The sequence below is a fragment of the Scyliorhinus canicula genome, chromosome 17 (assembly GCF_902713615.1).
Source record: "Scyliorhinus canicula chromosome 17, sScyCan1.1, whole genome shotgun sequence".
Lineage (NCBI taxonomy): Eukaryota > Metazoa > Chordata > Chondrichthyes > Carcharhiniformes > Scyliorhinidae > Scyliorhinus > Scyliorhinus canicula.
Window position 1 is genome coordinate 79,938,707 of NC_052162.1, and position 27,069 is coordinate 79,965,775.

At 46.5% G+C, this 27,069-nt stretch overlaps 1 protein-coding gene, 1 long non-coding RNA gene and 1 other non-coding gene across 10 annotated transcripts in view; 1 reads left to right on the forward strand and 2 right to left on the reverse strand.

Moving 5' to 3' along the window:
- The window catches only part of elf1 (E74-like ETS transcription factor 1), a 307,622-nt gene that overhangs the window by 63,496 nt on the left and 217,057 nt on the right, over nt 1-27,069 (reverse strand). The gene's annotated exons all lie outside the window — the stretch shown is intronic.
- Nucleotides 1-27,069, forward strand: part of LOC119952490 — a 49,653-nt gene that overhangs the window by 12,310 nt on the left and 10,274 nt on the right. The window contains exon 2 of the long non-coding RNA XR_005457874.1: nt 25,437-26,556. This is a non-coding gene — a long non-coding RNA (uncharacterized LOC119952490). The remainder of the gene's footprint in view (nt 1-25,436; nt 26,557-27,069) is intronic.
- LOC119952502 lies at nt 17,417-17,615 on the reverse strand. The gene has a single exon (XR_005457878.1). It is a non-coding gene; the product is annotated as a U2 spliceosomal RNA (small nuclear RNA).

The window sequence follows — 27,069 nt, forward strand, 5'->3', positions numbered from 1 at the left end:
GTGTTTAGGGTAATTTCCAAGGTGGTGCATGTGAAGCTGGACCTGGGTCCCCGGGAGGCCATATTCGGGTTGTCGGATCAGCCAGGGTTGGAAACGGGTGCGGAGGCAGATATCATAGCCTTCACCTCGTTGATCGCCCGAAGGCGGATCCTGCTGGGATGGAGAGCAGCCTCTCCACCCTGTGCCCTGGCGTGGCGAGGGGACCTGTTGGAATACTTGACTCTTGAGACGGTTAAGTTCGAACTGCGGGGAAGCTCGGAGGATGGGGGGGGGGGGGCTGTGTATGTTGAAGATGGCTATGGGTAATCCCTGATTCCTTTTTTTTTCTTTGTCGTTTGTTTATGTTAACATGCGGGATGATGTCTGGGCATGGTGGGAGGATGGGATCATTGTTACTGTTATAGGGTTTGAGATATTTGTTGTTGGCTATTGATTGTTGTTGGGTGTAAATTCTGGAGAAAAATTGTGAAAAAGGAGAATAAAAATATTTTTTTAAAAACTGGGAAATGGTGTTCAATGGAGGTCTGGAAGAAATAATTTTTAAAAACCAGCAAAATAAAAACAAAAATAGTGTCAATTTATACAGGAGGAAATCTTATGAAAAAACCCAGTGGAGTGCAGATTTGAGAACGGAAATCTTACAAGCACTAACAAGTCTTTTGTCATGCCTTTACTAAAGTTGAAAGATGGTTCTGTATTAAACACAGAGAATCTATCAACTTAGGGCTCAAAACTTGTGGAAAATTGTCACGAGCACATCGCCACAATCTCGAGGAGGAACTCATTGTGCATGCAGATGGTGTCGTGTGGATGAGGCATTCAAAGTTACATAAACTACACTGGAGGGCATTTCAGTTCAAGGCAAAGCTAAAAGCCCTTAAGCACATAAGATGGAGTTCATGGCAATTGCTTTAAGCAGGTTTGGAGCTCTACTGAAATAGAAGGCAAAGAAAACTCACACAAGAATGTTGTGTTGAGCCACTGAAATTAGCAACAAAAAACCCCTACACCGAGTCTGCTCGCCATTGAAATTGATTCCATGTTCCTGCCCAGGATTTCTTTTTTTTTATAAATTTAAGAGTACCCAATAATTTTTTTCCCCATTAAGGGCCAATCCACCTAACCTGCATATCTTTGGGCTGTGGGGGTGAAACCCACGCAGACACGGGGAGAATGTGCAAACTCCACACGGACAGTGACCCAGGGCCGGGATTCGAACCCGGGTCCTCAGCGCCATAGGCAGCAATGTTAACCACTGCGCCACCGTGCTGCCCTCCTGCCCAGGATTTCTGACAGAAAATTAGAAACTTGAACATATAAAAAGAGGTTTTCGCAGGGAGTTCGCCATTAAATTGAAAGGTATATTTTTTTTTAAAAACAGGGAAACTAAAGAAGACATGGGATGAAGTGCGAGCTCACTCAGGAGTAGGCCACGTACATATGAATTAAGGAGCAGGAGTAGACCAGTCGGCCGTACGAGACTGTTCCGCCGTTCAACAAAATCATGGCTGATCTTATTGTAACCTCAATTCCACATTCCCGCCTACCCCCGATAACCTTTCACCCCCTTGTTAATCCAGAATCCATCTAGCTTAGCCTTAAAAATATTCAAATATTTTATTTCTACTTCCTTTTTAGGAAGAGAGTTCCAGAGACTCAAAGACCCTCTGAGAGAAAACATTTCTTCTCATCTCAGTCTTAAGCGGGTGACCCCTTATTTTTTAAAACGCTGATCCCTAGTTCTAGATTTTCCAACAAGAGGAAATATCGTCCCCACATCCGTCCTGTCAATAACCCTCAGGATCGTAAAGGTTCTGATCAAGTTACCTCTTAATCTTCTAAATTCTAGTGGAGACAATCTTAACCTGTCCAACCTTTCCTTACAAGACAACCTGCCCATTACAGATATGAGTCTTGTAAACCTTCTCTGAACTGCTTCTAACACATTTACATCTTTCCTTAAAGAAGGAGGCCAGGGCAGCACGGTGACACAGTGGTTAGTGCTGCTGCCTCACGGCACAGAGGTCCCAGGTTCGATCCCGGCTCTGGGTCACTGTTTGTGTGGCGTTTGCACATTCTCCCCGTGTTTGCGTGGGTCTCACCCCCACAACCCAAAAGATGTGCAGGGTAGGTGAATTGGCCATGCTAAATTGCCCCTTAATTGAAAAAAATGAATTGGGTACACTAAATTTATTTTAAAAAAGGAGGCCAATACTGACCTCAATACTGCCCTCAATATTCCAGATATCGTCTCACCAATGCCCTGTACAACTGAAGCATAACCTTGGTAATCAATCCCCTCACGATAAACAATAACATTCTATTAGCTTTCCTAATTACTTGCTGTATCTGGATACTAGCCTTTTGTGATTCATGCACAAGGACAGCCAGATCCCTCTGCACCTCAAGAGATTTGAAAACTCTTGCCAATGGGATCATTTTTCTTTTTTATTCTTTCTTTCTTTCTGCCAAAATTAAGAATTTCACAATTTCCAAAATTATACTCCATTTGCCAGATTTTTAAATTGTACCCCGTTCATTTGTTTCCCAACTAAGGGGCAATATAGCATGGCCAATCCACCTACCCTCCACATCTTTGGGGGTGAGACCAACGCAGACACGGAGAGGGGGGGGGGGGTGGGATGTGCAAACTCCACACGGACAGTGACCTGGGACCAGGATTGAACCCGGGTCCTCAGCGCTGTGAGGCAGCAGTGCTAACCACTGCACTGCCATGCCACCGGTTTTGCCAGACTTTTGCCCACTTAACCTACTTACCCATGTCCCTTCATAGTCTCTTCACATCCTCTTCACAATTTACTTTCCCACCTATCTTTGTGACATCAGAAAATTTAGCAACCATACCTTCAGTTCCTTCATCCAAGTTATTTATATAAATTGTAAAAGATGAAGCCCCAGCACTGATCCCTGTGGCACAGCCAGGAAAAGACCCATTCATGCATACTCTGTTTCCTGTTAGCTAACCAAAATACAATCCATGCCAATATGTTAAACCCCCCCCCCAATACCATGAGTTTTTATTTTACACACTAAACTATGATGGCCTATTAATGGCCTAATATAGGTGCTGCAAAATTCTAACGATTCTAATTCTCATTTCCCTTTAGAATCTTCTGATAAACTACATGTTGTGTTATGCTTCTTCACGTAGCATAAGCTGCTTCCTTGATGTATACTCTAACAAAGGAAGGTTCAGACTTGGAGATAGATTGAACACATTTATTGAACTGTTAACAATTCTCCTACTTGGGTTCGACTCTCCTGCTGATCTTACTATAGTAACTCGATCTAACTAACCTGTCTGCTCCAATCCATGTGGTGGGTGTGATGCTTCCCTGATCTGCCCCTGTGTCTCTGAGTGTCGCCTATGTAAAGAGAAAGAGCATGTGTGCCCTGTACTTTTATATGGGTAGCCCCCTTGTGGTAGTGTCACCTCTGGGTGTGTTTTGACTGCCCATTGGTCGGGTCCTACCTTACTGGCCCATTGGTTGAATGTCTGTGTGTCATGATGTCTCTGGTGCTCCCTCTAGTGTTTATTTAGTTCTAGTGTATTTACATTAACCCCTTGTGTATTTACAGTGATGCATATCACCACACTACATGCTATCAGATTTACTTTTAAAAAAGGGTGTAAAAGTGGCTAACTCCACTTGTAAAAATAGGTCTTCAACCATTCAGCTCCCGGGTTGGAATTCCTCCACTCCCCGAGTAATCCTAGCCATCCTGACATACAGTTGAAAGGTTAAGTTACTGCACAAAAATTTTGTTCTAACTCCTCAACCCACCAATGAAAATAAATCAATTACTAATGGATTTCTGAGTAGATTTGTTCGACCTTAAACTCTCCAGTGATACTCATGCTCAATAATGAGGGCCCTCAGGTTACCAAAGATACATGAAAAATAAACTCTCTAATGATCCACGGTGCATGAAAAAAAAGTATTTCCAATATTTTCAACATGTATAATGTGCGGGCACATGGGAGAAAACTAACAATATTTGCAGTCCAAACAGATATGCAATCATGGTGAATTGTGAAGTAGTTTTAAATATTTATATACTGAGAGTATGGGAAGTCCTACAAAATTTGAGTGTGCATGCGCCAAAGCGGCAAATATCTGTTGGTAAAAATCAGGAAATAATAAAAATGGACAAGATGAACACTGCAAAGTCTTTTAACATAACAGAGGGTGACAGGTCTAATCCACTACTTCCTCAGATATGCAAGCTCATCAGAAAGGAGCGTGCTTAGGTGTAATGGCTGCACTGATGAAATATTGTTCAAAAGGACCATTTTTTCCTCATTTAAATTCCACATTTGACGCAGGAATCCATCCGTACAACTTTAGTTGTGATCAATTGTCAGGCTTAGCTGCTGCAAGGCAGTGAAACAGGGTTTGTGCTGTAAATCGCGTTGGAGAAGTAAACCCAGCCGAGAAAACAACCTTATCTTTCCGGCCCCAAAAGTTATGGACGGGATTCTCCCAATCCCCCATTGGCGGGTTTGATGGTGGGCACAGGAGGAGAATCTGGCAGTAGCGTCCGATATCGGTTTCACTCTGGCGTGAATTTCCACCGGATCTTCCGCTGGTGCCTGCCATGGTGGATCAGAAAACCCACCAGAGGCCGGCGTGAAGCAGATTTGAAACCCTCTAATGGAATGCAGATGAAAGCACGATCGGAATCTTCGACCCATTTCCAATTCTCTGCGACAGCGCCCTGAAGACACGTGGGCACAAAGCACATCTGGAACAATGTGGCATGCATATGTCGGGACTTCCTGGAACAATGCCCAGGACTGTTTCCAGAATTAAAGATGGAAACCACCAGCACCCTGGATCCGGGAACACCCAGGAGTGGTTTAGGGGAGCATCTGCAGATGGATATTCCAGATTAAGAGCGAGTCCATCGTCCCAGCCTCAGAATGTTCCTGGAAATCCATCTTCTTTCTCAGGGGATTCATGTCCCAGCCTCTTGAGTGCCCCGAGAATCCCGTCTTCATTTGCAGGAGGTTCACCTTCTTTCTTCGATAGAGGGTCAGTGATATTGAGTGCCCATATAATATGGCGGGCTACATCATATCAGACCTGCCCCACCACTGAATACCACTCAAAACATCTGGTTGCATAGTTAACAAGGGCCAGAAGATTTGGCGTGTTTTGACACCAGCCTCCGAAACAGGGAACACTCCACATTCCCGCCCTGCCACTGAACCTAGCCCCACAATAGGAAAATTCTGCCCCATGTTTTTGCATGTACTCAGCATACAAGTCAAACTCATTTTTGGCCACGACATCCTATGCTTGTATTAGGAGTCAGAATCAACTTTTCTGCCCCCCGATCGCTCCCGATACCTTATAATGGGATGCAAGGGATCAAAGTGCGTGATATGAACTGTGTTGCAAAGAAGTGTGGAAGTGGATGACACACACTCTTTTTATCAGAAACAGATGACATTTCAAAATGGCAACAGTCCACACCCATGCCGCCGTCTCACTTTTAGACGTGGTTTACAAGTGGACCCTGTTTTTGGAAGGATTTTGGGAGACAATGAACTTATACGCCAATATTTATAGTACTTGAATATTCTGGATCCTTAAAAAAAATACACATTTAACATGCAAAAGATTCTAAAAAGGAGCAAACCAAAATGATTTTGGCTCTTTGCTTGGTGATCAAAGTTTTAAGTCCCTGAAGACAATCATACCCTGACATGTTATTCCTAAATCCCAGAACTGTTCAGCATAAACATGAAGAGTGATTATAAAACTGGCTGCTTATTTGCTTTATAACCTGAAGATGGACCATCATTACCATTACAGAAAACACAAGGGAAATGTCTTGTATAAATAACGCCGGTAATCGTCTGCTACGCTTTCCTGTTACTGAAACATAGCAGAGTCTCAGAGGCGCTACCACCGTACCAATGGGTTTCTCCTTGTAATGATGATGCAAATAATTTTGTAAAGTCTAATTAACTTCACCATTATGCAAACCGATTTTTCTGCCAATTGCACATTCTCCTCCATTAATCCAGCAGTGTGGTTGTTAAAAGGTTTATCTCCCTTCTCTATTCCCTGTTAAATTGGACATGCAAGGTTCACTGCCAATAGAAAGCGTGGGGGGGGGAGATTATTTCCTACAATGTTCGAGCAGCTATACAGTTCCACCAAATAGGTATCTGACCGGCAGATGGATTCTGTGTTTGTAAGCAAGAAGTGAAGCAGAATGAGAACTCTGCATCGCATGGAACACGGCCACGTTATGAACTTTTATTTGGATTTACATAAACTGACCTGAAGCTTGGTATTGTCTATCCCAGGAAATACTGACGAAAGTAACCACAGCTCAAAGAAGCTATTCACAGATTTCCAATTATTCAAACTTCCAGTTATTCAATCTAATGGCAGTTCAGCGGAAGGCACTGTTACCTCTGAGTCAGAGGTTGTGGGTTCAAGTCCCACTCCAGAGATTTGCGGACATAATCCAGGCTGACGCTTTCAGAGCAGTACTAAGTGCTACAACGTCAGAAGCATTGTTTCTGAATTGTGACTTTAAACCAAGGCTTCGCTGCCCTCTTGTGTGAGTTTTAAAAGATCCCACAGCAACATTATTATTATTTTTTTTGAGGAAAGCAGTTGAATTCTCCCCGTCATACTGACCAGTATTTACTTCTCAACTCATGTCACTAAAACAGATCACCTGATCATGATCACATTGCTGAAGTGGGATTCATGCCCAGCGCTGACTGGCTGCTTTGTTTCCTGCACTGACTACACATCAAAGGTACTCCGTGGCCATCACTCGCTTTCGGTTACCCGGAGGTCATCAAAGGCACTGGATAAATGCAAATCGTTTTTGTTGGCTCTTTTACCCCGTCTGGAATTGCATGACATAATTAGAAGGAGATGGCAAATCTCTTAGCCACTGCTCATGGTTAGTTTGTCAAATGAGGTGTCCAGGCATTAAACACAAGCAAGTTCCCAGATTTGAGGGGCGTTAAACCAGGCTTCGTCACTTCTGGATTCAAGGACAAGTCCTGGGGGAGTACCAGAATTTGCATCAGTTGTGGTAACCTCCCCTCCCCTCGCAAGGCTGAATCGTAGAAACTTAGAAAATAGCAGGAGGTGTGGGTCTTTCGGCCCTCTTGAGCCTCTAGGGCTGTTCAATATGATCATGGTTGATCCTCTTATATCATTGCCAAACTCCAGTACTCTCCCCATACCCCTTCATGTCTTTAGAGTCTAGAAATCTATTCCTTCTTAGATATATTCATTGGCCTGTCCTCCACAGCCTTCTGTGATAGAGAATCTCACAGGTTCACCACCCTCTGAGTGAAGAGGTTTCTCCTCATGTGGCCTATCCCATATCCCAAGACTGTGATCCCTTCTTCCAGAGGATAAAACATCCCTGCATCTATTCTGTCCAGCCCAGTCAGGAGTTTATATGTCTCAATTAGATCACCTCTCATCCTGCTAAATTCCAGTGCTTAGGAGCCTAGCTGACCTAACCAAACAACAATCCTGTCATTCCAGGAATCAGTCTGGTGAACCTTAACTGCACTTCCTCTACGGAAAGTATATCCTTTCATAGATAAAACACTAAAGTCAGCAAGTTTGGAATTGACACAAAGGGTGGCAGGATTGGCTCCGAAGCAGTCACGGTGGTACAGTGGTTAGCACTGCTGTTGCACAGCGCCGTGGAACCGGGGCTGGGATTCTCCCCTACCCGGCGGGGCGGGGGTCCCGGCGGGACGGAGTGGCGTGAACCACTCCGGCGTCGGCCCTCCCCAAAGGTGCGGAATTCTCCGCACCTTTAGGGGCTAGGCTCGCGCCGGAGTGGCGCCTGCTCCACCGGCCGGCGCGAACGGCCTTCGGCACCCCGACAGCCGGGGCCGAAAAGTAAAGTAAAGTAAAGACAAATACACACAAACAAATACACAGAAAGGCCTTCACCGGCCGGCGGAAGTTCGTGCATGCGCCGGTGTGTCAGTGGCTGCTGACGTCATACCGGCGCAGGGGAGCAGGTCTCTTCCGCCCCCACCATGGTGAAGGCCATGGCGGGGCGGAAGAAAAAGAGTGCATCCACGGCACAGGCCCGCCCGCCGATCGGTGGGCCCCGATCGCGGGCCAGGCCACCGTGGGGGCACCCCCCAGGGCCAGATCGTCCCGCGCCCCTCCCAGGACCCCGGCGCCCACCCGTGCCGCCAATCCCGCCGGCACCAGACGTGCTTCGATTCCCGCCGGCGGGAACGGCCTGTCAGCGGCAGGACTTTGGCCCATCGCGAACCGGAGAATCGCCGTGGGGGGGCCCGCCAACCGTCGCAACGCGACCCTCCAGGAGGTCGGAGAATTCCGCCCCGGGTTCAAAATGAGCCCTGGGTCACTGTCCGTGTGGAGTTTGCACATTCTCCCAGAGTCTGCTTGAGTCTCACTGCCCAAATGGAAAAAAAAAGAATTGGGTACTCTCAATTTTAATAAAAAGGAAAAAAAGAGTATGCATATTCTCCCTGGGTCTGTTTGGGTTTCCTCCGGGTGCTCCGCTTTCCTCCCACAGTCCAAAGATGTGCAGGTTTAGGTGGATTGGCCATTCTAAATTGTCCCTTATTGTCCAAAGATTAGGTTGGGTATGGGGTTACAGTGGTAGGGCAGGAGAGTGGGCCTAGGTCGGGTGCTCTTTCAGAGCCTCCTTCTGTAGAGATTCTATGAATGTCATGAATCCACCTGGAGCCAACAGTAGACAGTATTCAAAAGGCCTCAACTGGCATGCATCTCTTCCGCAATGTAGATAATAATCAAATGTGAACGGTTTATGGAGGAATAACAGTTTTTAGACGTCCATGAGATATACATATGTTAATATATAGTCAAGGAAGATCATATGGCAAGGAAGATCATATATAGTCAAGGAAGATCATATGACAGTTCAATACACAGAAGGCATAATCAAAGAACAACAAAGGTATAGTTGACCAAGCCCTGAGAAGGCAGGAGAGGCAGTTACCAGCGAGCAGTCTCAGAGAAAAGGCTGGCAGATTCCAGCCACAAAGCCTGAAGACCAAATTTACAGCAAACACGCATCTACGTGTTAGAGCACTGTCAGTGTGGAGTTTGCACATTCTCCCGGTGTCTGCCCCCACAACCCAAAGATGTGCAAGATAGGTAGATTGGTCACGCTAAATTGTCACTTAATTAGGAAAAAATTTTTATAAATCTAAATTTATAAAAAGAGAAAAAAGATCTATGTCTTCGAGCCAAGGCAGTGCAGAAAACTTTCATAACAGCAACGTTTGCTGGACCAGGAAAAAGATGGTTCCGAGATTAGAGTATGGTGTGGTAACTATAGCTGAATTATTGAATTTGGATGTTGTTTGGGAAATCCGGTATGGTAGATATATTGTGTAATCAGGGGTACATTGTATGTGAATTGTGTGTGTGTTTAGTAATTAATACATCTTAATTGTGAGAGCAGAGTAGTCTTGTTTGTGTGTATTTGTCTTTACTTTAATAAACAGTCTTTAATAATAGTTACACGATGACTGGGCAATTTATTATCACTGGGGTTTCGCTTGTCTCCACACACCAAAACAAAATAAAACTAGACACCCCCAAGCACCACCAGGTTGGGGCACCCTTGCAAACAACATCAACGTGCTTGGTGGCACAGAAATAAAAATATCCAAGATGTTCTGCAGTCACTGCTGTATTGTGAAACAGTGTTGCACAAATGGATCATCTGATCTTAATTATGACTCATCATGAGAAATGAAATTTTGTTACTGACCTCCACATTTCTACACTAATCCTGTGGTTGGATCTGCAGCTTCAGCTCAAGAAAACAACCAAGCTTTGCCTTTCTTTGAAATATTTGGCCATAGCTTTCACACGCACATATACATTTTTTTAAATGATTGTTTGTAACGATTACAAGACGTCTTTTTGTCCCCCACCCCTCACCTTGAAAGAGTTCATTATCTCTTTACAGATTAAAAGAAACTTTGTTTTCGATTCCTGGTCTGCACTAAGTTGGGGTGAGCAGCCTGGGTGGGTGGATTCCGGCTACCGTCCACTGCCCTCTACTGCAAAGTGTGCACATCAATAGTGGATATGGTCTGTCATGCATTTCCCCGCCCCCACACCCTCCCCATTCACCAGCGCAATAGATGAGATTGCCAGCTGAAGAATGGGTGAGGTAGCAGGAGACTGCCAACATGTTCCAACCCGAGTCCCTGCCCTCAGAAATAGAGTGGAGAATAATCAAGCTAGTGGTAGAGGGGTGGAAGGAAATACTTAATCCCAGGGTTAGGGAGGGGACAACTAGTGTTCTAGTCAGATTGATTCTAGTCACCAAGGAACAAAGGAGACATGCCAGTGCTGGAAGGATTAATGACGCACTTTCACAGACTTCATTTGTGAGTACAAAAAAGGGTTTATTAATAAGAAAACAGCAGCAACATGGTTGCACCTGGATCTCTACATGTATCCTGCCTGAGAGGACACCACCCCTGGGACAACTACCCACTCTGTGTCCCATTGGTCCCCCAAGCCAGGTGATCCTTACTCTGCTGTGTTGCCCTTAAAGGGATAATCTGGAGTTTGTACATTCTCCCGTGTTTGCGTGGGTCTCACCCCCACAACCCAAAGATGTGCTGGGAGGTGGATTGGCCTTTCTAAATTGCCCCTTAACTGGGGAAAAAAAAGAATTGGGCACTTTAAATGTATTTATAAAAAAATTAAAGGGACAATCACCATAAATTGTAAAGAGCCAAGGTACTAATTTCATAAGGTACATCAAGAATTGGCAGGAAGGGCCAGATAAACAGGACTCTTTTATGTAAATATATTTCTCTACTATATAAACATCAGTCTAAGCTAGGAAACCAATTTGTGCAAATTAACTCCTTAACCAAAACTCACTCACATCATCACTTTATTGGGGAACATGAGGTTTAGTGCACAAATCTTGTGTGTCAGTGAACATTCACACCGTGCATTGTTGCCTGGGCAACGGTAGCATCCTTGACTAGGCAAACCCGAGAATAAACCAAATTTCCCCACCCAGGCTCACAACACTGCAGTTATTTTCAGCATCACTTCCCTTCGCACTTAAAACGTACTAATGCTGTAGGCTAGTTCAGAACCACCAAACATTGCACCTCACAATAACAACGAATGATGCGGGAAGCACCTCATTATATTTAGCACACCAGCAGTAACTTGGACCACAAATGATACTGCGTCTGCGCCGGCAACTCAGATATCAGACTATTACCAAGATTAAAACTGAAAATTCTGGAAAGACTCAACAAGTCTGGCAACATCTGTGGACAAAGAAACATGTTAGCGTTGAGAGTCTGTATGTCTCTTCTTCAGAGCACCATTCGAACTGCAAATGTTAGCTCTGCTGCGCTCTCCACAGAAGCAGCCAGACCTGCTGAGTCTTTGCAGCATTTTCTGATTTTATTTCAGATTTCCAGCAACCACAGTATTCTGCTTTTATTTATTTATGTATTTATTTATTTACTTTACAGTATCCAATTCAATTTTTCCAATTAAGGGGCAATGTAGCGTGGCCAATAAACCTGGGACCTCAGTGCCGTGAGGCTGCAGCACTAACCACTGCGCCACTGTGCTGCCCCTATTTTGCTTTTATTACCAAACATTTTCTTGTTCATTTCGGCAAAATAGTCATTGGGTAAATAAAAGGTAGACGAGGTACAATTCGTTTAAGATTGCAGGCGGTAGGGCAGCACGGTGGCGCAGTGGTGAGCGACTGTGGCGTTGAGTACCTGGGTTCGAATCCCGGCCCTGGGCCACTGTCCGTGTGGAGTGCACACATTCTCCCCGTGTCTGCGTGGGTTTCACTCCCACAACCCAAAAGATGTGCAGGTTAGATGGATTGGCCACGGTAAATTGCCCTTAATTGGGAAAAAAAAATTGGATACTCTAAATTTATTTTTTAAAAGATTGCGGGAGGGATTCTCCAATACCCCAGCTGCGTGTTTCTCTGCGACGGGCCATTTGCTGGCAGTGGGATTCTCCATTCCTGCTGCTCGTCAATGGGATTTCCCATTGAAGCCATCTCACGCCGCCGGGAAACCCCCTGACAGAGGTGCACTGCTGGCGGGAAAAGAGAATCTCAACGGCCAGAGAATTCCGGCCTACATTGGATCGATTTTGGAACATGTTCACCCTTATGTAAAATATTTCAATAGGTAGAAACAGGTGATGATACTACTTTGCCTTTGAATGGAATAATGGCAAATCTGCTGCCCTATTACTGACCATAGTGTGTTTTCAGAGCTCGTCATGGTGAAGATGAGATGCTGCTGATCATCGTGAAATGTTCTAGGTCAGAGCAGAGGTGGGAGTCCAAGGAAATTTCTGGGGCCTCTCTCTGAACTGCTTTCAACGACCTGTATCAAAACACACACCGACATTTCCAGCACACACCTCCACTCCAAAGCTCTCAACCCGCAGCCAATTTTTGGAAAGTTACGGTATGCTGCCAAGTCATGTCCATTACAATGCAGGCCGGGTGCCAGGTTACAGGGGGAAGAAAAACAACTTACGACCTTAACCCCACTGAGGTTAACGGCATTATCTCTACACCTTTGAAACTCTACACTGAAAAAGGACATGGTCAATGGTCACACAGGAAAAACGTGTGTTCCTGTCTGACATTCCTCCCTTTAAATCCAGGTTACATTGAGATCTTCAAAGGAAAGCTTTTCTGAAGATATTGTATGGTTATGATTTTCTACCCAATTGGGAGAAGAGCGAAAGGTGTTCAAAGCTCAGGGCCAAGGAAATCCCTGGGACCTGCTCCAGCCCCATCAGCTTTTACTTGGCCAGCGTCAGAAAGGAAACCCAGTTTGCGTGCGCATTGGGCTTCCACTGAATTTCTGCACAGGGAACCCTGGAGGAGTGGGAGCAGATTTCCTGTCACATGATGGTAACGTTATGACACTTACGAGGTGGGGCAGATTACCAACCTTCTTCCTTTCTAAACTAAATACAATAAAATACATTTACAGTTAGAATCGGTAGAAAGCTTCACAGTTCCCCCCCCCCTCCCTTGCACCACATCAGCATTCAAACCGTTCCTGTTCCATCTCGGGGAAATCTTTCTTCTCTATTAAGAACCCCACATAAATGCTGCTGCTGTTGGTTATACCGCAGAAATATTTGCCGGCATTTGCATACAAAGGAGCCAGGCTTTCCATTATTTGAAATGGATTCTCAAATAACGTGCTGGAAACAAGCCACGCTAAGTCACTGCCCGTGGAGTAGTTTTATATTTGAAATCAATGGAACGGAGGGCTGCCAACTCTCCAGGATTGGCCTGGAGACTCCAGTAATTGAAAATCAACCTTCAGAACATTGCTGTGAGGGCAGCATGGTGGCGCAAGTGGTTAGCACAGTTGCCTCACGGCACCGAGGTCCCAGGTTTGACCCCAGCTCTGGGTCACTGTCCGTGTGGAGTTTGCACATTCTCCCTGGGTTTGCCTGGGTTTCGTCCCCACAACTCAAAGATGTGCAGGGCAGGTGGATTGGCCACACTAAATTGCCCCTTAATTGGAAAAAATTAATTGGATACACAAAATTTATTGAAAAAAAGAACATTGCCGTGTGCGACCTTGGAGAAAGATCATAGGGATATTAAAAATATTTCTTCTCTTCATTTTCTTTGAACATTTCTCCTTAACAGATTTCAAAATATTGAAGTGGGGGTGGGGGAAGGCTGCTGGGTGACAGTCATGTATCATCCAAATGGACAATGAGTCTTTTTGCTTTCCAATTGGTGGAGCATGGTGGTACATCACAGGGATGGATGTGATGGCTGACTAATGGTTAGAACATGGGGCTAGTCATGTGATGAAACCCCCAGGACTACACTTAAATCGCAGTTGGCAAGCCTAATAGAACGTAGGGGTGAATTTTCACTTTGCAGGCGGCTCGTTTGGGCATGGTTTTCGCTTGGGGTATTTCAGTCAATGAGCATGCAAGAGGTCTCGGGTTCAAATCCCAGACGAGAGGGAAGCACTGTGGTGCAGTGGGTTAGCCCTGTTGCCTCATGGCGCCGGGTTCCCAGGTTTGATCCCGGCTCTGGGTCACTGTCCATGTGGAGTTTGCACATTCTCCCCGTGTTTGCGTGGGTTTCGCCCCCACAACCCAAAGATGTGCAGGCTAGGTAGATTGGCCATGCTAAATTGCCCCTGAATTGGACAAAATGAATTGGGTACGCTAAATTTATTTTTAAAAATGTTTTAATCCCAGACGAGCCTTGATTGCCAGGTCAGACATTATGACTTTATGGCGTCACGGTAGCACAGTGGTTAGCACTGTTGCTTCACAGCTCCAGGGTACCAGGTTCAATTTCCGGCTAGGGTCACTGCCTGTGCGGAGTCTGCACGTTCTCCCATGTCTGCGTGGGTTTCCACTGGGTGCTCCAGTTTCCTCCCACAGTACAAAGATGTGCAGGTTAGGTGGATTGGCCATGCTAAATTGCCCTTAGTGACCTAAAAAGGTTAGGTGGGAATACTGGGTTACAGGGATAGGGTGGAGGTGCGGGCTTAAGTAGGGTGCTCTTTCCAAGGGCCATTGCAGTCTTGATGGGCCGTATGACCTCCTTCCACACTGTACATTCTGTAAACAGAAGCCAGGAGTGTTTCCAGGTCGCTGGTTTTGAAAGTAGACCAGCAGCACGGTTTAATTCCCGTACCAGCCTCCCTGAACAGATGCCGGAATGTGGTGACTAGGGGCTTTTCACAGTAACTTCATTTGAAACCTACTTGTGACAATAAGCGATTTTCATTTCATTTCAAACCCAACCCTGATCAGCATGTTCGACTGGGCCGCCTCCTTATTTGGCATGGGGACAGGTTTCCTGTCCACGAGGGCCAGGCTTCAGAGGAGCAGCGAACTGCAATAACTTGGGAAATAACTGCAGCTTCAAAAGAAGTTGCCCTCTCTCTCTCCCGCTCCCTAAAAATTTAATTAAAAATGGAAATAAATCAACCATTGTGGATGGGTTGCTGTGACTCCAGTCCCAACCAGGCAGGCAGGGCCATAGGGCACACTGGCATGATGGCCGAGCCACTGGACGTCCTCGTGGGAGGTGATCTGCACCGTTGCATCTCAAAATGAAGGACGACTGGAAAATCTCAAGTTGGTCTCTTTAATCCATGTTAACAAGGCTCTTACAAGACCAATTACAAGACCGGGCAGCATGGTAGCATGGTGGTTAGCATCAATGCTTCACAGCTCCAGGGTCCCAGGTTCGATTCCCGGCTGGGGCACTGTCTGTGTGGAGTCTGCACGTCCTCCCCGTGTGTGCGTAGGTTTCCTCCAGGTGCTCCGGTTTCCTCCCACAGTCCAAAGATGTGCGGGTTAGGTGGATTGGCCAGGCTAAATTGCCCTTAGTGTCCTAAAAAATAATGTTAATGGGGGTTGTTGGGTTACTGGTATAGGGTGGATGCGTGGGCTTGGGTAGGGTGATCATTGCTCGGCACAACATTGAGGGCCGAAGGGCCTGTTCTGTGCTGTACTGTTCTAATTCTAATTCTAATTGGCTGTCTGCACCATGGCCTACCCAAGTCCCATTGCCAGCGGCCTTGTAGTTTTCAAGCTCTGTTCCATATGTCAGCGAGACCTGAAGATTCAGCTCATGAAATTGAGCAGGACGTAAATTGAACATCCAAGCTGGGTCTGCCCTTTCTAGGTGGGGTCAGATAAACACCAGGCCTCTTGTTTTTCTTTTAATACAGCATTAAATTGGCAGTATTCCTGAAGGACAGCAGGAGAAAAGACCAGATGGAAGTTAAGAATGAGACAGCAGTGTTGTGGGGAGAGCATGCTGGAGACTTGAGTCTAACTTCACATAAGAAAGCTGGAAACATTTTCCGTTTCCCAAGCAATAACATTTCTTGCCTTGTAATTGATCCCATTTGAGAGTAGGGGAGGAATGAGCGGCTGATGGGTTGTTGCCATCCCACAAGCAGAATGATAAATAAGGCAGCGACGACACCCTGGCTGTTCTGATAAAAATGCCTATCTGACCTTTTTGCAATGGAATAATAGTATACCCGAGTGCAGCAGAACGGGAAGTGTTTGGAAGGAAGAACACAAGTTTGGAGAGCCTTGTTGTTCTTCAGCTGCCGCTTGGCTTTCTCAATCTCACAGCGAGCTGGGGGTTGCACTGAGATGGTGGCGGGTAGAGTGTTGTGGGATGGTGTTGAGGGCATTTGCATCAAAGGCTATGTGTCTTGGTTGAGGATGTCCTTGAAGTGCTCTCTCCAGCGGTCATTGACCGCCTCTCTGTCTTTGATGAACACCTATCTTGTTTTTGGGCTCAGCAGGGTGGGTCCATGGGTAGCCGGACTATAGATAGCTTTTATTGCGCTGAAGAAGCCATGCACATCATGGTTGTTCGCGAGTTGCTGAGTCTCCTGCGCTCTTTTCATCTACCATCTGTTCTCAAGGTCGCAAGTTCTTTGTTGCACCTCGGCCTTCAGTTGCCTGTAGACGTGTTTCCACTCACTCGGGTTTTGGTAGAGCTGTCAGTTCACGAACGCGTTTCATTGTAGTCAAGGAGATGCTGCATCTCCTGATCGTTCTCGTCCAACCAGTCTTGGTGTTTCCTAGTCGAGAACCTAAGTATCTCTTCTCAGGTGTTCACTATGGTGGCTTTTAAGGCAGATCATTATCACTGTCCGAGCAAGGGACTGCAAAGACGTCCGCATCACCTGTGGCATGACCGGAGCCGATGACTACTGGACTCACCACCGACTAATCCGCTCAAACATCTCCATCACTGTGGCCCTGAACCGGCATAGGCAGAAAAAACTCTGCTGCAGCAGACTCAATGTAGCTGGACTCAAAGACCCCAAGAAGGAAGAGCTACTCAGTCGGTGCCTCACAGCTAACCTGATGACAACCAATGAGCCAGAGCTGCAAAATGTCCACAGCGCCTGGTCTGCCTTGAAAGCCACCATAGTCAACACCTTTATCTGGGTGTAAATGTGCACACGACTGCAAATCAACCCACTTACCCTTTCAGTTTTGTGATAAAATGAGCAACACCTTTACCCATAAGGACATTAGAAAAGCTTCCCACCATTGGCAAAAGTCCTTATCCCCCACTCCCCAAGACCAGACCAGCAGTCAGCCAATGGAAACGTCTAAAAATTTCAGGGGAAGAAAATGTTACATTTGTTGACTCGCTTCCAAAAAAATTGAAAACTGATCATTTATGCCTTTAACAGCAGGGTTACCATGGTCTCAAAACACTTACGTCAACATTCTCTTGTCAGCTGGATAAAGGAATTACATCCAGCATCATTGAAAATATTCAACAATTCAACCGGCTCTTGCTATTCTTTTTATAAAAATTATTTTATTACCTTTTCCTGAGTTATAAAGCCAGGGCTCAGTGTGGACAGAGGCGAACCCCTAATCCAGCTCCTTGCCTGCTCCAAAAACCAATTCAAATTGAATCCAATTCATGGTCCCCACAAGAAAGACATACCAGATCTGAGCCAAAAGGCAGAGCAGATACTACACTTGATCTTAGCCAAAAGGCCGAGAAGCGATGGGGTCTCGCTATTCTAAACACTATCACTGATTTCCAGGCACCTCAAGCAGATTAAAAGGAAACACGTAAACATTGCTTTGCCTGTCCTTGCTTCTAAGCTTTGGGACAATGCTTTTTGCCTGGAATTCTTACCCCAATCTTATTACTGAAGAGCCTGGGTGGATGTGCAGGTTAAGTGGATTGGCCATGCTACGTTTTCTGTATCTAAAAGGTTATGGGTGGTTACTGCGTTATGGGGATAGGGTGGGGCATGAGCCTAGGTAGGGTGCTTAGACACAATAGGTCGAATGGCCTCCTTCTGCACTGTAGGGATTCTATGAATTCTATGATGGCCACCCTTCTCACCATTATCATGAAGTGAAGTTTCTTTTTAAATTTAACGTACCCAATTCATTTTTTCCAATTAAGGGGCAATTTAGCGTGGCCAATCCACCTACTCTGCACATCTTTTGGGTTGTGGGGGAGAAACCCACGCAAACACGGGGAGAATGTGCAAACTCCACACGGACAGTGACCCAGAGCCAGGATCGAACCTGGGACCTCGGCGCCGTGAGGCTGCAGGGCTAACCCACCGCGCTACCGTGCTGCCCAAGTAGCAGTGGAATTGTGCAGTTGGATGAAGCTTGTTGTTCAGAATGTTACTGGTTTAACTGGAGGATGGTGACCGAGTTCCAGGGGCTAGGGGCAGCACAGTGGTTAGTACTGCTGCCTCAGAGCGCCAGGGACCCAGGTTCAATTCCGACCTTTGGCGACTGTCTTTGAGGAGTTTGCACATTCTTCACATGTCTGTGAATTTCCTCCGGGTGCTCTGGCTTCGTCCCACAGTCCAAAGATGTGCAGGTTAGGTGGACAGGTTTGGTCATGTTAAATTATCCCTAGTGACGGGGATAGGATGGGGGATTGGACCCAGGTAGGGTGCTCTTTCAGAGGGTCAGTGTGGACTCGATGGACCAAATGGTCTCCTTTTGCATTGTAGAGATTGAAATTACCTTGCTCCTACCCTCGCTCACCTGAGCTAATAAGACTGGACAGGGAAGTATGTTATTTTAATATATTCTGACACTCCAATATTTTTCCAATATGTCCTCGCCTCCAATTTAATAATAATAATCTTTATTGTCACAAGTAGTCTTACATTAACACTGCAATGAAGTTACTGTGAAAAGCCCCTAGTCGCCACATTCCGGCGCCTGTTGGGTACAGAGGGAGAATTCAGAATGTCCAAATGTCTTTTGGGACTTGTGGGAGGAAACCCACGCAGACAAGGAAAACAATATCGCACTTGGAGAAGCAGGTTCAGTAGTCTGTCTTCCAAACTAATTGGCAAAGATGTTGCTTCAAGATCTGTACCACCTTCAGACCATAAATTGAAATAAATCCAAGATTCAAACATGCATAAATGTATTTTTCATTATGGGGTGAAAAATATCTACCATAGCAAGTTATAAAACAGTACTGATTGGCATATAGGATTGGAACCTGACACTATGCTGAACCACCTTATCACACTCATTCCTTTCAGGTTTGGTCTCTTTTTGGTCCCAGCACTAAATCAAAGTTAATGATCGACAGCATGGTGGCAAAGTGGTTAGCACTGCTACCTCACAGCACCAGGGACCTGGGTTCAATTCCAGCCATGGGTCATTTGAATGTGGAGATTGTACACTCGTGCCTGCATGGGTTCTTCCCGAGTGCTCCAGTTTCCTTCCACAGTCCCAAGATAGGCAGGTTAGTGTCAGGTTCCAATCCTATATGCCAATCAGTACTGTTTTATAACTTGCCCTGGTAGATGTTTTTCACCCCATAATGAAAAATACATTTATGCTAAATTTCCCTTTAGTGTCCAAACGTGGGTTACAGGGATAGGTGGGGTGTTGGCCTAAAAAGGTTAGCCTTTCAAAGGATTGGTGCAGACTCGAGGGGCTGAATGACCACCTTCCGCACTGAGGGGATTCTATTCCATGATTCACTAAACTGTTTTTTTTTCAAAAAGCATGCTGAGGCTCAATTGGTGTCCTGGTTTAAATCTCATTCGTACCAATCCTAAAGTAAGCTTGCTTTTGGTCATTTAAAAATTAAGTGCAAGTCCTCCTCACCAGACATCTCTGCACCTGCTAATGGTTTCGTCTTCAGATCTGCAGGCCCCTGAGGTAATTTCAAGTCAAACTTCAACCCTACAGAGATATTTGATCATTACAAATCTCGTTCTCGAGCAATGATTGGTTATTTAGCCTGCCAAGGAGAAACTCAAACTCCCTTTTTGTTCCTTTAGTTCTTGAGCTCTAACAGTGCTCACCTGAGCAAACTCCGACAGCTACAGTGCTATTTGGACTAATGTTTGATGAGGTCAATCACTTTGGGAGTAGGGGAAGGGAGGGAAGGGATGAAGAGATGAAGAGGAAATCAATCAGAAAGTGAAGTAATGAAAAACACCAAAACAACCTGCATTTTTATCATAGAATTTACAGTGCAGAAGGTGGCCACTCGGCCCATTGAGTCTTCATCGGCCCTTGGAAAGAGCACCCCACTCAAGCCCAGGCCTCCACCCTATCCCTGTAACCCCACCGAACCTTTTGGACACTAAGGTGCAATTTAGCATTGCCAATCCACCAAACCTGAACATTTTTGGACTGTGGGAGGAAACTGGATCACCTGAAGTAAACCCAAGCAGACAGAGGGAGGAACTGCAAACACGACACAGTTACCCAAGGCCCTAATTGAACCTAGGTGCCTGGAGCTGTGAGGCAACAGTGCTAACTACTGTGCCACCGTGCTGCCCATACAATGGCAGTTTTTAAAATAACTTTAGAGTATCCAATTATTTTTTTTCCCCAATTAAGGGGCAATTTAATAATAATAATAATCGTTATTATGACAAGTAGGCTTACATTAACACTGCAATGACGTTACTGTGAAAACCCCCTAGGCGCCACATTCCGGTGCCTGTTCAGATACATGGAGGGAGAATTCAGAATGTCCAATTCACCGAATAGCACATCTTTCAGGACTTGTGGGAGGAAACCAGAGCACACGGAGGAAACGTTTAGCGTGACCAATCCACCTAACCTGCACATATTTGGGTTGTGGGAGTGAAACCCACGCAGACACGGGAAGAACGTGCAAACTCCACACAGGCAGTGACCCGGGGCCGGGATCAAACCTGGGTCCTCAGTGCTGTAGGCAGCAGTGCTAACCACTGGGCCACCGTGCCGCACCCATATAATGCCTTTTAACATGGTAAAAACATCTCAAGGCTCCAAGCAGAATTTGATACCAAGCCACTTGAGGAGTTCAGAGCAAACACTTGGTCAAAGAGCCAGTTTATAAGGAACATCTTAAAAGGAGAAAGAGGGAGAGAGGCAGAGATTTAGACAGGGAATTCCAGATCGGGATCCAGGAGCTGAAAGCACGGCAGCCATTGGCGAAATTATTAAACTAGGAGATGCACAAGAGGCCAAAATTGGAGGAGTGCAGAGGTTGTAAGGCAGCAAGAGGTTAGAGAGATAAGGAGATGGTGATAATGTGATGGACAATGGGTCTGATTTAACGGGACAAAAAGAGAGTCCCGTTTCGGGTATGTTTAGCGGAGTATTTAAACATCGCTACTTAACGGCACTTTGCCATGCTCTTTGGCCTCAGGGAGGAATGCCCCTCCGAGGCCACACACATCAACCTCTTAAGGGCAAGGCACTCCTGCATCCGACCACTGGCACCCAGGAACCTTGGCACTGCCAGCCTGGCACCCTGTCAGTGCCCCTGCCAGCCTGGCAGTGTCAAGGTGTCTGGGTACCACCCTACCCAGAGCCTGGACACTCGGGGGTCTCCAATGGCCTGGGAAACCTCATCCTCCTCTTCCTCCCCCCCCCCCCCCCCCCCCCCCGATGCCATACACCTTATCCATATTTGTTTTAAGGGAGGCTCAGTTGCACAGTGGTTAGAACTGCTGCCTCACAGGGACCCAGATTCAATTCCAGCCTTGGGTGACTGTCTGTGTGGAGTTTGCACGTTCTCCCCGTGTCTGCGTGGGTTTCCTCCGGGTGATCCAGTTTCCCCCTACAGCCCAAAGATGTTCAGGTTAGGTGGATTGATCATGCTAAATTGTCCCTTAGCGTCCAAAAGATTTGGTGGGGTTACTGAGAGAGGGTTGTAGCCATCTAAGATGGACACTGGGCTACAAAATGGAGAACTGCTAAGACTGCAGGGAAAAACAGTCATAGTGAGAACAAGCAGCTTGCAGAAGACTGTTTTGCATTCTGCACGTACAGAAACCAGTTTCTGGCCAGGTGCAGAGTTTCAGCCAAAGGTGCAAATGGGAAACAGATCTGCATAGTAATGAGGTGATCCAGATCCAGACCCCGGACAATGGAAACATTTAAGTATCAATGGATACTTCTCCATAGACGCCCAGACAGAATGGCGCCAAAGCAACCAACACAAAGAGCCGTAGGGACCGCCCCACCCATCGAGGAACGACCCTCAGATTGGGGAGTTTGAAAGATATCGATTGGGAAAGACCCAATCGATACCTAGCAGGTGAAAGAACCCGCCCCAAGGGGCACGGACTTCTAGGACCTATAAGAGTAGGTCCCGCACATGGTTCGGTCTGTTTTGCTCCGGCCCAGATCTGCTGTTGCCTCCAGACTCCAGCCCAGACTTGTTACATCGCATCCTGACTCCAGTTTCATCACCAGCCGTTGAGCATCAGCCATCGAACTGAAAGTGCCAACACAACGATCGCTACGTGATCCAGACCTTGCTAGATCTTGACAACTTTGCCAATCAGAAAGTTACAGACCAAGAACGGGACGAAGGCCTTGCTCCCTGACCTTGCCTGTTCCTGTCTCGATAAGTATTTAGTTGTTTAGTATTAGAAGTTAGTCTCTTTAGCGTATGCATGTGTATTTATTATATTTGTTATAATAAACACCAATCGTTTGGACTTACTAATCAGTGTACGGATTTATTACTTTGAACCTGACCTTGATATACTTGTGACGGTGTCTCAATACGGCACCTGGCGACTCCGAGCATAATTACACATACAGAGCCATAGTAGTGTTAAGCACACGGCCTTTAAACGGAGGCGTGTTAATCACACTCCAGTAAAACGAGCAACAGGGTGGAGATGGGGCGCTCTTTCAGAGGTTCGGTGCAGATCTGATGGGCTGAATGCCCTCCTTCTGCACTGTAGGGATTCTCTATGTTCTATGTCTGGACCAGTTCCAAATGGCGCGATGGCGAGGTTTCCCAGACATGCCTGTTAATCCCCAGGCCTCTGGCGAATACAGCGCAGACACATTTAAATGAATCTAATGGATCATTTAAGTATGTATACCTGTATCTCACCCAGTGAAGGCGAGATCCTGATTCCGACTTTTGCAAGATTCCGTTGAATCACGTGAGACATTGGGCGTCGTAAATCTTGGGAGAGATTTAACGGTCCTGTCGCGTCACCAGGTCAGGCGCGATGGGGCCATTAAGTCGCGCCCAACGTGCTGGGGAATTATGAATTTTCACAACATCTTTCTGATACAAAAGCAAAATAATGCCATTGCTGATCCTGGAAATCTAGCAGAGAAAGCAAAAATACTGACAAAGAAACCATGCAGAGGGCAGCATCTGTGGAGGGAAGCAGCGTTAATGTTTCCGGTCGACGACCTTTCATCGAACTGAAGAAGATCGAAATGGAAGCGTTTTTAAACCAGTGAAAGGGAGCAAGTGGAAGGAACAAAGCAGAAGGACTGTGATGGGGCAGAGGCCAGGAGAGATTAAATAACAAAATATATGATGATGCAAAGATTTCTTGCTAATTAGGGGAAAAGTGGTAATTGTCGCTGGACTAGAAATCCAAAGGTGAATGCTAATGTTCCAGGGACACAGGTTCAAATCCAACACCTTAACTAATGGAATTTAAATTCAATTAATAAAATTTGCAATTTAAAGCCGGTCTCAGTAATGGTGGCCATGAAACTGTTGTAATTTTATTGTAAAAACCCATCTGGTTCACTTATGTTCTTTCGGGAAGGAAATCTGCCATCCTCACCCTGTCTGGCCTACATACGACTCTAGGGGCGAAATTCTCCGACCCCCCGCAGGGTCGGGGAATCACCCGGGGCCTTCGTAAATCCTGCCCCCGCCGTGGCCGGAATTCTCCGCCACCCAGGAATCGGCGGGGGCGGGAATCGCGCTTGTTGGCGGACCCCCCGCGGCGATTCTCCGGCCCGCGATGGGCCGAAGTCCCACCGCTGTCAGCCTCTCCCGCCGATGTGGTTTAAACCACCTCTGTGCCGGCGGGAGCAGGCGGCGCGAGCTGGCCCCGGGGTCCTGGGGGGGGGGGGGGGGCGCGGGGCGATCGGACCCCGGGGGGGTGCCCCCACGGTGGCCTGGCCCGTAATTCGGGCCCACTGATCGACTGGCGGGCCAGTGCCGTGGGGGCACTCTTTTTCTTCCGCCGCCGCCACGGCCTCCACCATGGCGGAGGTGGAAGAGACCCCCTCCACCTCATATGCACCGGTGGTGACGTCAGCGGCCGCTGACGCTCCGGCGCATGCGCGGACTCACGCCGACTGGCGAAGGCCTTTCGGCCAGCCCCGATGCCGATCGGTGTGGCGCCAAAGGCCGTTCGCGCCAGTCGGCGGAGCGGGAGCCATTCCGGCACGGGCCTAGCCCCTAAAGGTGTGGAGAATTCCGCACCTTTGGGGAGGCCTGACGCCGGAGTGGTTGGCGCCACTCCGCTACGCCAGGACCCCCGCCCCACCGGGTAGGGGAGAATTTCGCCCCAGATTATTAACTGCCCTCTGAAATGGCCTAGCAAGTCACTCAGTTCAAGAGAAACTTGTATGGGCAATAAATGCTGGAAGAATAAAGACCATTAGCAGTTCCACCACCAAGATGTCCGCAGCATAGTAGAGCTAAATTAAAGGTGCCAGTACATGCAAATAAATAGGCTGAAGTTTCTGAAATAGATGCAGGTGTGAGCCGGCTGAGAACAAAGGTGGCGATTCTACTTCAAGAACATCAACGCTAACAATATATTCACTATAGACAATGCTGTACGTACAACATTGCTCTCCATTTACACATCTTTGGCTCCATCCCATGACGGTACTACACATAAAACATTATCAACTGCTGCAGCTGGGGTACACAATTTGCCACTTGGGTGAACATTTTGAACATTACCAGAGAGGTTCACAGTCAATGATTGCAGTGTGCTATCTGGGGAATAGAGAGAATTCACAGCTCTTCCCATATACTTGTGCTTTCATTCATTGCTTTGAATTGTTTCCAACTCAGCCATCATCAGTATCTGACCTGCAACCAATGGTATCATACCCGTGGGTTGTTCACTTTAAATACCCTATCCAGACATAACATTTTAAAGTGGGAAATCAGTACTCCTCCCATCCTACCCCAGGGTGTTTCGCCCACGCTATACAGATACGGAACGAAAACCTAACATGCTCGCCATTACATTTTACTGACATCCCAGTCGCCTGAACATGCCCACGGTTATATTTGCTTCCTTCCCATTTTGTTATCTGAATCACACCATAAAACATTCTTTATGTCCCTCAGAATATTTCTCACGGTCAAGGCATTCACCTCTTTTCTGTGTCATTAAAGCTGGGCCTCTCCATTACCCTGTATTGCCCCAGAGCCAGATAAGAGTGAGGCATTAAAATGGGGGTTACAGGATCAATGCTTTAAAGTAGTGGGATTAACGTCACTACAGCAATATATGTTAGCCGACCGCATAAACCTGGGCAGTTCTTAAAAAGAAACAATTGGCTCAGCTCTGTGGTTTTCTTTGCTTCCAGAACCTTCCTCTGCTACTACGTCGAACAGCGGGAGCTCATCAGAGGGGCCCAGAATTTCGTATTCATGGAATTTTCCTTTGAAAAGAGCCAGAGCAAATTATATCAAGGCCCACAAAGTAAATCTACACCTTGTGACCTTGTGATTTACCTGGATGCTGACATGAAAGAATTACAGGTCAGCTTTCTGCGAACCACTAGATTCCTATCCAACACTGAAGAAGCTCTCTTCAGCAGGAACACTGCAAGAGTTAAATATGCCCTTTGCACTTCAAAGGAGGTAGTCCACACTCAGCTGCGACATTAAAAGGCCTGGGATTAATGAAACACAGTCTTTGACAAAGCCAGCAACAAACAAAAAAAAACTATTCAAGGAAAGAGAAAGGTGAGCAAGGAAGCCCAGGAAAGGAAGCAAAAACTCAGAGGAAAAGCAGATTGCAAACATTTAACAACAGCCAGAGGGGAGGGGCTGGAGAAACTGCTGACACACTGTGATTGAGGTGTGTGCAGGTCAGAAGGAATTAAAGATGAACTAATGAGTGAGGAATGTCACATTTAGATTCAGCGAAGATATGGTTAAGGCTGAATTTCAGGTTTGACGACTTGAGTTACAAGAATATGGAATAGGACAAAGCGGGACTCTATGACTGCAACACACATGAATAACACAAGAAACTGTGCATGCGAGGCCTTTCATCATGAACAAATGTAGGCGCAAAGTGTCACTCCATAAAAGGAGATTGATGGCGGGTTTCAGGAAGTGGATCTAGGATATTGCCCAACAGAGTAAATTCCACATTGCTGGGCGGGGGAGTACAGTGAAGCAGAAACTGCACTCTTCTCAACTTGCTCAACCCATTGTTAGCTGCAAGAGTTGGCCACATTGTTTCTGGTGCAAGTAAATAGCCACCAGGGCTACCACTTTTTCCAGAAGGGTCGAGAAATCCACCATACAGCTGGAATTTTGAGCACCTCAAGAGCCTCAGTACCACCTTGACAACTGGAAGCTGCCAAATAAAGCAACTGGAAGAATAATGGAGCATTCGGCAGCATTCAAAATTGTGAGCAAATATTCACTGCCCATTTCTAGCACACGATATATAGCCCCATTCGCCAAACATGGGTAAGAAGTTAATTTTGTTCTAGACCTCTGACAACACCACTCTCGGGCTGCCAACTTTGTAGAAGCACTGGGTTGCAATAACTGGTGACCAGGGAAGAACAACAATATGAGCATAGAACAAAGAAAAGTACAGCACAGGAACAGGCCCTTCGGCCCTCCACGCCTGCGCCGACTATGCTGCCCGTCTAAACTAAAATTATCTACACGCCCGGGGACAGTAAACCTCTATTCCCATCCTATTCATGTATCTGTCAAGATGCCCCTTAAACGTTACTATCGTCCCTGCTTCCACCACCTCCTCCGACAGCGAGTTCCAGGCACCCACTACCCTCTGTGTAAAACACTTACCTCGTACATCTCCTCTAAACCTTGCCCCTCGCACATTAAACCTATGTCCCCTAGTAATTGACCACTGTACCCTGGGGAAAAGTCTCTAACTATCCACTCTGTCTATGCCCCTCATAATTTTGTAGTCCTCTATAAGGTCGCCCCTCAACCTCCTTCGTTCCAATG